A 10,805-nucleotide genomic window follows, 5' to 3' on the forward strand; every position below is an offset into this window, starting at 1 on the left:
GTTCTGAGGATCAATCTTGGGTCACCAGGCTGGCATTGCAAAGCATGCTTTCCCACCCCTTCTCTCCTTCTTTACTGTCAATTTTGACTTAATTCCTATCGCCCTTGTACTGTTTTAAATATACTCACACATTTCTGATCCCACCATATCATCAGGCAAATCTAAGAAACAGATTTGCCGTCATCTCGAGTTCTTCCCTTTCCCATCTTGGAGGGAGGGCTTAGAAAAAGCCACATGCCTATATGGGATCTGACTTTCAGGGAGGATTTCTGCCCCCCCCCCATTAACTATATTAGTCTCTGCTCAAAGTTGACTTTAAGGTAACTGGACCTTCCCTGAATATGATAGGGAAAGTATCTTAAAAACATCATGTTTTCAGAGTCCACCCCAACTTAGCTTGGCATGAGTCAAATTTACAATTCAAAATACCTCACCTCTACAGATGTTTAATATAAAAAATGACCAATTTGTGAACTGGGTAGAGGCTCAGTGTGAAGTGCTTCCGGCAGGAGCATGAGGACTTGAGTTCAGATCCCTGGAACCCATGTAATAGCTGGACAAGGCAGTGTATTCCTGTGACCTCAGCTCTGAGGATGCAAACATAGGACCCCTGATTCTGAAGCTTCCTAGCTATCTGACTTAGCATAAGCAGTGAGATCAACACAAGCAAGAGATACTATCTCAAGCAGTAAGTTGGTGGATCCCAGTGGAAGTCATCCAACGCATACTGTTGTCCTCTACAAGTCTGTACATGGATGCACACATACTAATACATTCTTGAATGCAGCACACATGCAGACACACACACACACACACAATTTTGAGTCTGGTCATTCTCTGCTGGTAATTCACAATTATGAATTAAGAAAGACACTATACGTCAAGTAGTTACAATGTGCCTACTCTGTGTCAGGCCCATAGTTCTCACAGATAAACAATATTTGCCTTGATTAACAAAAAGAAACATTAAAAAAGTATCAGACATATGAAAGTTACTACAAATGCAATGAAATAATAGAGAAAATGGTCCCTGTGGTGTGTAGAAGTAACTGTCTTATTAAATAAGAAACACAGAGCCGCCGGGCGGTGGTGGCGCACGCCTTTAATCCCAGCACTCGGGAGGCAGAGCCAGGCGGATCTCTGTGAGTTCGAGGCCAGCCTGGGCTACAGAGTGAGTCCCAGGAAAGGCACAAAGCTACACAGAGAAACCCTGTCTCGAAAAAAAAAAAAAAAAAAACCAAAAAAAAAAAAAAAAAAAAAAAAAAGAAACACAGAGCCAATTCAAAGATGAAAGCCCAAGAGGTCAGAGCTAAGAGCCTTACCCTTCACTGCTGCAGCTAACCTCTTCAGCCAAGAGTGCTACTTCCTGTGTGTTTGTCTTTATATAGACTTTCTGTTCTGCCTTCTCATTGGTTGTGAACCCAACCACATGAGCGCCTTGTCACTGCCTGTCTGTACAGACCTCCAGGTCTTCTATGGTTGGTATTGAGATTAAAGGCGTGTGTCTCCATGCTGGCTGTATCCTTGAACACACAGAGATCTGCCTAGCTCTGCCTCCCAAGAGCTGGGATTAAAGGCATATGCCACCAACACCTGGCTCTGCTATGGCTTGCTATTAGCTCTGACCCTCAGGCAACTTTATTTATTAACATACAAATAAAGTCACTTTTCAGTACAAATAAAGTATCACCATAGTTGTGTAATGGTGTGTGTGTGGGGCAGTCTTGAATACCTTTGAATGTGATAGAGAAGCTTCAAGACTATACATGTCCAGTCATAGAAACAGCGTGAGTTAGTTAAATAAAGAGTGTAGAAGGGCTTTCCAACATACTAAATGGCATCCACTGTAAGGGAGGTGAACAACAATTTGTTAGAAGACAGTAGAATATAGAGTCTCTAAAGAATGGCTAGGAACAGAGTCTCGTAATGAAAACGTGTCCTGGAAGGAACTTACGCTAATGTGAAAGCATTTGTACTTCATTCCATGAATTAGTAAAGAGCCCTCGGAGCATTACAGCTGAGATAGGTGCCACCTCCACAAACCCTGTTGATTTTTACATGTGTCTCAAGATGGTTTGTTTGGGTAAACCTCTGCTTCCAATTTGATTTCACATTTGCACATCAAGAGATTATTTTTAAGGAAAAGTACTTGTAAATTACGGGAGGCTGGTGCCTTAAAAGCACTTTGTCTGAACACATTCTCAAAATACTGCTGGGGAATATTTTTAAGCACACGTGTTCACACTGGAATCCAAATAACTAAACGTTAACCTATTTCTGCAAGTTTGAGATGATTGCATCTCTGGCAAGCACACAGCTCATTTATTGAGGCTTACATTTTACTGACACTGGCTTTAATGAGGCAGTAGAGATTGCAGTTCTCCTTCTTTTATAAAATGTTTTAAGAATTATGCAGATCTGCCTCAAACACTGCCATTGCTACACCTAATTGAGCTTTGCATACTCGGTTAAGTGTTTTGATTTTTTTTTCCCCTCAGCGTATTTTCTGGCTTCAAAGCATTTCAAGGTCCTTTGGTGCATCTGCAATGTTTTCCACACCGGAATCTGAAATGTGGTCAACTACCATTTATAACGTGGTTTGGGATTGTTTTGATCTCCTGTCTTTGGAGGCTGAGGCGACCCCAGCGTCAATATATTCCCAATTGAGTTAGTGGAAAACAGACTTTTCAACCTCCTTTTCTCCCTTGCATTTCTTTCTCTTTCCACTCTTGCCCTACTTCTCTCTCACCCATCCCATCCTCCTCTTTTCTGTCGATGTTTTTAACATATATAATCAAACAGTAGAGAGAAGAGTGATCCAAATTATTACCTCTATTTCATTGCTGTAAAATGAGTTATACCAGTTTTTTTTTTTTTCCATTATGGCGATTTCAGCAAACAAACCATTTATTTCAATCCTGATACCCAATGCTGAGAGAAAGGCAGCACGGAATCATTTTACTCTCTTAGGCTAGGGTTTTCAAACAGTCTAAATGGAAATAATCATCAGCAAGAACATCTGCTTCTGACGGAAGCCCTGTTAGTGCTACTATAGCTTATGTAGCCCTTACATGAATTATTTTTACAGTAGTTTATAAGGCTATTATTAGTGTCATCTCTAATCTGCAGACTAAAAAACTATGTGTATTCAAAATCAACAAATATTCCCAAGAAGCAGAGAGTAGTCAGAATAGATAGTATTCCAATTAGAAACAACATTTTCATTGACTTTAACCCACATCTTCATTAAACATTGAGTGATTCAAATAGTTTTAAAAGAACTTACTGGTGGGCAGGTCACTGAGGGACAGTTTGGCTAGTAAAGTGCTGGTAGTGTAAGTATGATCCTAAGCTTCAGACCTCCAGTACCCATGTAAAAGTGTACACACACACACACACACACACACACACACACACACACACACACTGTAGGTGGAAGTTTCTGTCCCACTAGCAACTACCAAATACCCAGAAGCTGCTTCCCAAATTACCACACAGAGGCTTATACTAATTATAAATGCTCAGCTGGTAGCTCAAGCTTATTACTAACTAGCTCTTACATTTAAATTAACCCATAATTCTTATCTATGTTTAGCCACATGGCTTGGTACTTTTTCTCGGTATGACATTCTCATCTCGCTTCCTCTGCATCTGGCTGGCAACTCTCTGACTCTGCTCTTCCTCTTTCCATCATCCTTAGTTTGGTCACCCTGCCTATATTCCTGACTGACTACTGGCCAATCAGCATTTTATTAAACCAATTCGAGTGAGAAATCTTTATAGAGTACAAGAGGATTATTCCACAACACACAAGTGCACACATGCATGCATGCATGCACACACACACACACACACACACACACACACACACAGACGCTCGTGCACACACACAGATAGATCCACCAATAAAGAACCTACTTGGTAATAGCATGGGAAAGACGCTGAATTCTAAGAGTCCAAATAGGAATATAAACTGAATTCTGCTCTTAGAAATTATGGTCAGTTTAAAATGCAAATAAGTTCACAGAATATAGAGAAAGCAAGTGATTCAATAATGCACTATGGAACATGTGCTGTCACTGTTCTATGGACTGGGAAAACTTCTCCTCTGGTCATCTGGAAGCACTCTTAGGTACACAGCATCTTTAGTTACTAGGGGAGCGAAACAGAAAATGCAGCCAAGCATCCTTACACATGTTGACTGGAGTAAATTTAAAGTCTTTCACTGCTAGGTGTCAAGGAAAACAAAGAGTTGGAGTGCTGTGAGATCATTTTTTTCTAAATACAGAAAAATTTGAAGCTAAGGTGCAAGCGATTCCTACCCTGAACCTCCCTGACAGACAGGCTTGTGCATCTGTACTGTGAGAGACACACAAACATGTTTGATTAAAAAAACGTGGTGATAAAACAAGAAATGACATGTAGCCTTGAAAATGGTACAATATAACAAAGAAAATTCTCATTAATGTCAGTACAAGTCACCCAAGATACCAAACAAAAGAAGCTGATCTCAAAACCATATGGGCAGAATATTCCAGTGACATATATTTTTAAAGAATGCAAAATGAAGCTATATTACAAAGGTACACACTTAGGTGCTAAAGCTACAATTGAAAATAGAAGAATTTTGGCAAAGGTCAGAGCATTGACAATCTGCATTGCAGAGACAGGCTGCTGTCTACACAGGATCTTATAGACAACAAACAATAGCCTACCTTTCTTGGAATAGGTTATCATTACAGCATGGCTGTCCGGATTTCTTTATATTTATAACTAACTTTTGAAGTATCTGCCTACTGCAAACACTTTAGCATACAATACATTTCTTCCCAATATACAACTTTTAAAAAGACAGAACTGAAAAAAATTCATTGCAATGAAATGGTAATGTTATACTTATACTTTAGAAAACAGGATTTGGCTCTATGGAGAAACTCCAAAAGAGGATCAAGGCAAATTGCTGGAGGACCTGCCACTATCATTTTAGGCTGAGGTTATTATAAACCATGATTGAGTAATTAGACTCACTGAGGAGTGATAGATCCTGAGTAATTCATATGGGTGTCTGCTGGAGTAATAGGCATAAAATACATGCCTGAATATAACCTGTTGTGAACATGATTCCTGGAGTGACTGGGGATAAATTGAAACAGGAGATTAAAATTAAGCAAATTAGATGTTACTAGGAAAATATCTGTCTGATATTGTAGGTTGTACTCAAAGCGACTAGGAGGAGGCAACCTTTACTCAGTACAAATCATCATTGGGAAAGTGGTGAGAGAGTCTGCTCAAATAAAATGTGTTAACAATTCAAACACGTATTTTATAGTGATATTCATGACATAGAAACAGAAGTGCTTAGATAACATCATGGGAAAGGCTACGTGAACATTCTCATAGAGAGAGCACAGCCTTCCTTGAGAAAAACTCCATAATAAAGATACCAGAGGAAATCAAATGATATTCTGACCTCTACTCAGACCTTCACACACACACACACACACACACACACACACACACACACACACACACACACACCATTTTAGATCTAAGTGATGAGGAATGCATGTTTTAGCACTAACCAAAAATTCTAAGTTTGCATATCTTCAGTGGACTCCAAGCTAGAAGCAATTCAGAGCTTACCAATGTAAAATGCTTCCATGAATCAGACCAAACAATCTTGGGCAGTGCAAAAGAGAAACCACAATACATGTAGCTACCTGGGTTCAACACTGAAAAATGAGCAGTGAAGGCAGAGATAGTGATTTCACTCTTCAGGCCAGCTACTGTCACCAGCCATGGTCGTCTGCTATGGATAAGGCAAAGAGAACTGCAAGGTCACATGATCAGAGTGCCATGTGAGTCAGCTTGCTGTAATGACTTCAGTCAGTATTTTTCCACAATTACTGAATGCTATCTCAAATGACAACAGTGCGAAACTGGAGCAAGGAAGGCGATTACAATTGTCTTGGAGTGTGTTGGAATGAAGGCTTCCCACTTTATGCATATTAAAAGCACAGAACCTCAAATTAAGATGGATGTGTACATGTTTGATTTTCATGAAATAACTGAAGTCACTTCATTCATCATGTTCTTCATATTTTACTGAGGCATAGAAATGTTTTCTTTTTTATTCTGTGTTTGAGAATGTCATACATTCATATACTAGGTTTTGATCAAATACAATCCTCATATCCTCTTTCCAGTTCCTGCCCTATCTCCACTACCATTTTCTCTCTCAACGCTATGTGCTCTCCACTATTTTCTCTCCCAACATATGTTCAGGTTTTGTGAATGGTGAGTTCATGTATGCAGTAGAATTGTCATGTCTATTGGCAAACACTGCTTTACTGTAAAATTCTACTCCCCCTTATACTTTCAACTTTTCCACCTCCCTCCAGGATGGTGTCTAAGTCTTGTGAAGAGTGATGTGATAAACATTCCCATTTGGAGCTGAGTGCTCCATAATAACTTATTCTCTTCACATTAATCACTTAGACCATCTACTTCAAGGAGGAGGAGGAGGAGGAGGAAGAGGAGGAGGAGGAGGAAGAGGAGGAGGAGAAGGAGAAGGAGAAGGAGGAGGAGGAGGAGGAGGAGGAGGAGGAGGAGGAGGAGGAGGAGAAGAAGAAGAAGAAGAAGAAGAAGAAGAAGAAGAAGAAGAAGAAGAAGAAGAAGAAGAAGAAAGAAGCTTCTCTAATGAAGGTTGCAATATTCATTAAAATATTGTTATAAATACAAAAACTTAATGGGGAGTTTATTACTGGGTCCATACAGCAAGAAAATAGTACAAGAAGGGGTATATTAGTTAGTTTACATTGCTATAATAAATACCAAGATAAAGAACGTAAAGAAGAAATAGTTTATTTATTTACTTCTTTACTGTTCCTGAAGGATAGCATCCGTCATATTGGGGAAGGAATGGCAGCAGAAGGAACATATTTCATCCGACACAGGAAGGAGAGGTGAGGAAGAGATGATGCTATAAGCCCTCATTCAAGTCCACTCCCAGTAATACATTTTTCTCTAATATTATTGATAAAAACATAACTACAATGACTTTAATGGAAGTAGGAGAAACTTCCTCAAATATCATTCCCCGGTAGCACACATTGAAGTATGTATGAAATGATCACTGTATCACAGAAGCAACTCTCTATTGAGGTTTTTCATGCTATAGTTTGCAATAAAAAATGACAGCATTGTTAACTACACAGGAAAGTTAAGACTAGGGAATTTGTGTTTCTTTATTATCCTTCATTGAAACTTTATCTGTTCTGAAATCTCCTTTGTTACAACATTCTACTGCAGAAAAATTAAAACGCATTAAACTTGGGGCCACATTAAATAACTTAACAGTGTCTTCCAACATCAGTGCCCTCAAGTGTTCAGTGATAATGATTCTTAATTTGATCACCTGGAATAATAGATGGCAGTTTGGGTGACTCTGAGACTAAAGAGTTTCCTAAAGTTCTCTACACAATGAAGTACCTTAATGTCTGATCTGCCAAATCAAATGGCTGTTTTGATACCTGAGGATATTCTCCATTAAAATATAGGACTGAAGGAGCATTTTGGCTCCCTCACTTGCAGCTGAAGGGCTTTCGAAGTGGCACTTATATTCTCTGAAGCTTCTTTGGATGATTTACAAGGCAGAAAGCTCCAAATAAAATAATGAGAGTGAAAGTTCAAAGGGAATTTCCTTGAGAAGACAGTCTGACCATATGGCCAAGGAAGGCACCTTTCTCAGGGTCATACCCTCAGTCCAGTAGACTGAGCCAATCATCCCAGAGTTCTAGAATTAATCTTAGATGATTCTTTAGAGTATGTTGTAAATATTTTAAGTATTAAAAATTTAAAGATGTAGGGTATGGAAGACAGTTTGTGCTGATTCTCTATTATCAAATAGAGATAGCTCCCTAAGCATAATATAACCATCACAAAGGCTCTCACCAACAGTGAGCCTGGAAAAGGAAGTATAGAGATTAATGAGTCTGTGCTGTGGTTTTAAGGGAAAATTGGTTATTATGAATAAAATGAGTGTTCAGACCCTGGGAATATGGATTCAAGTTCCCCTGAAAGACATGCCCCATTCTGGAAGAGGTTACTTCAACTTTGATACTCCAGAAAAAAGAAAGTCATAAAAGGGGATGTTTGATTACTTCCCTGGAGAGTGGGTACAATTACATTGGCAGAGCAAGGGAATCTATTCTTTAAATTTCAACATTATCCTCCAAAATTCATAGCTTTATGGCTAATGGAAGCTTGAGATGGGCAAGTTTAGTGACAGATTATGAGAAGATTATCTGTTAGTCAAGTCAGAAAGATAGTTAAGGTAATTTACTATTAAAGGGCATGATAAAGCCCCCAAATAATTTTAACTCTCGACCTAAAGCATGCTGTCTCTTTATAATCTCTATCCTATCAACCAAGCTGAAACAGTATGTAGGAGTTTAACGTAAATGTATGTTGCAGGAGATTTGTTTGTATTGTCTCTCTGAGACCTCCAATGGCCTTAAATCTTGATTCAGAGGGCAGAATTCATGATCAGCTAGCCAGAATAAACCACAGAGTTTTCTGGAGGACCCAGGTGAAGATAGAGAGACACAGAGAAGAATAAGGAGGGGCTTGGAAAGAGTCACAAGTCTTTTCCATCTGGGAAAGTGGAGAAGAGAGTCAGCTGATCACTTCTCCATTGCTCTGTGGATCTATCAGGTTTATACTCTAATATTTGACTCCTGAGCTTCATTTATTAATAGAAGAAAAGGAAACAAGAACAATACACAAGCCATAGCAACCCATCCTTGCCCCTTTATCAAGACTCACAGTCCTTCAGCATGTCCTCTCCCCAATTTTCAACAAATTCTGATATTATCTTTCTTCAACATTCATTACCTTTTGATGACCAGAGGCTATAGAGGCACTTTCCACTGGGCTCTAAGTAGTTTCCTTCTTACTGGGGATCTTTTAGGCTAGTGTCCTGAAGTCCTGTCTCACCATAATCTTTACTTAACCTAACTCCAAAGTCTAACCCAGCATTCTTTTAATTTTATTTATTTGCAGATTACAATAACCAGAGAATTTTGTATTTGCATTTTCCTATGACTTTGCATTTTTTCGTGAATCTAGCCAAACACTATTTAGCACCTAGATCCATCTCTAAATTCTATTGATAACTTAAATAACCTTCTGTGATTGTACAGAGCACAGCAGCTGCTCCATTCCATGGGTAACTGTGGCTGTGTGGACATATTAGGACTCATCACCTACCTTTTCATCCTTTCTCTTCTGAAATCAAGAAATTATTTTAGAAAACAATCTCATTTCTCTGATAGTAAATTAGTAGTGAAAAACTAAACTTTATCCTTCTGTGCGTGTACTGTTCTCAATTCATTTCTGAGACATGTGGTATGTATATTTTTTTCCTATATAAGCAAGTTTTCAATACTCTACATGAAGCTACTGAGTATCAGAGATTTCCATGATCCCTATCTTTGAATTTAATTATCTGTTAAGTTGGTTTACCAAGCTCTGGAGGAGAATATGCACATTAGGCTAATGACTTATTATAGAAGGTTTAGAATCATGACCAGTTCAATAGTACAATATGGAAAAGGACATGAAGCTTTTATGTCCTCCTTAAGCACAAAATTCTTCCAGAATCTATGTGTTCGGTAGCTTGAGATCTTTTTGTACGTGTTTTTCTTTTGCTGTGTTTATGGTTATTTTATATTATTGTCATGATTTATCAAAGTATTGGCTACTGCTGATTACCTCAACCTCCAGCCACTCTTGTAGGTAATGTCAGTGATGAAAGTACCAATCCTTTACCCACATCATTACTTCTCAAGATGACTAGCCTTCATCCTAAGGCTATCCAGAGGCTCCCAAGCACCAGTCCTCTTATTAGCATGCGAAGACTATCATTTCTGAGATTTCTAGGGTTTTAGGGTCCATATGACAAGAAATAGGAGCAGAGATCAAATCCATATTTTCATCATGTTATATGCAGGCATATAGATATTTAGGAAAGGAGTCTGATGTCTAGAAACTGATCCAATATCAACAGATAAAAGCACAATGTTATTACAAACCGATCTGTTGCTTACAACTGAATTACATTGCTCTTTTATTAGACAAAAACAATCTCACAGAACTTCTACCTCTGACAAAGTCTCTGAGCAAAACAAAATACCAAACAGCACCATTTGATGACTGAGTGACTGCTATTCTTCAACAATTATGGCTATGTTCAAGGTGAACATGCCCCACCATGAGTTAGGTTGTTAGTGTGTCTAAGCATGAAGTTGCTTCCACTTTCTAATCTAGTCTATACTTCTGTTTTCATAGAAAAATCTATACAATTCCTCAGCAAAAGCCCAAATCCTATAGTTGATTTATTTAATACTCACTAATTAAAATATTCTATATTTCTTCATGGTATATATTCTCTTTTGCTGAAAAAAATAAAAATATTTAGGTACTGTGTTTATAGATAATTAAATACACATATATGGGTAGTAAATATATTTATTTATTTATTTATAACCTCTTTTATCCTTCAAAGCATATACCTATAGATTTACATCTTAAAATTCAACCAACCATGGATCAAAAGTGTATTTTCTAAATTTCTCTTGTATTGGACATTTATAGATGAAATCTAATCTTATCCAACCATGATAGGTGATAAAAACAGTGCCAGTAACAATGTAATATACTCATCTGATGCGGGATCTGGAAGCACACAGAGTAGTAAATTAGAAAGGAGAGATGATTATGAAGTTAATGAGAACAAGTCCATC

Source organism: Peromyscus californicus, unplaced genomic scaffold (assembly GCF_007827085.1).
Source record: "Peromyscus californicus insignis strain IS unplaced genomic scaffold, ASM782708v3 Scaffold_3__1_contigs__length_106647218, whole genome shotgun sequence".
NCBI lineage: Eukaryota > Metazoa > Chordata > Mammalia > Rodentia > Cricetidae > Peromyscus > Peromyscus californicus.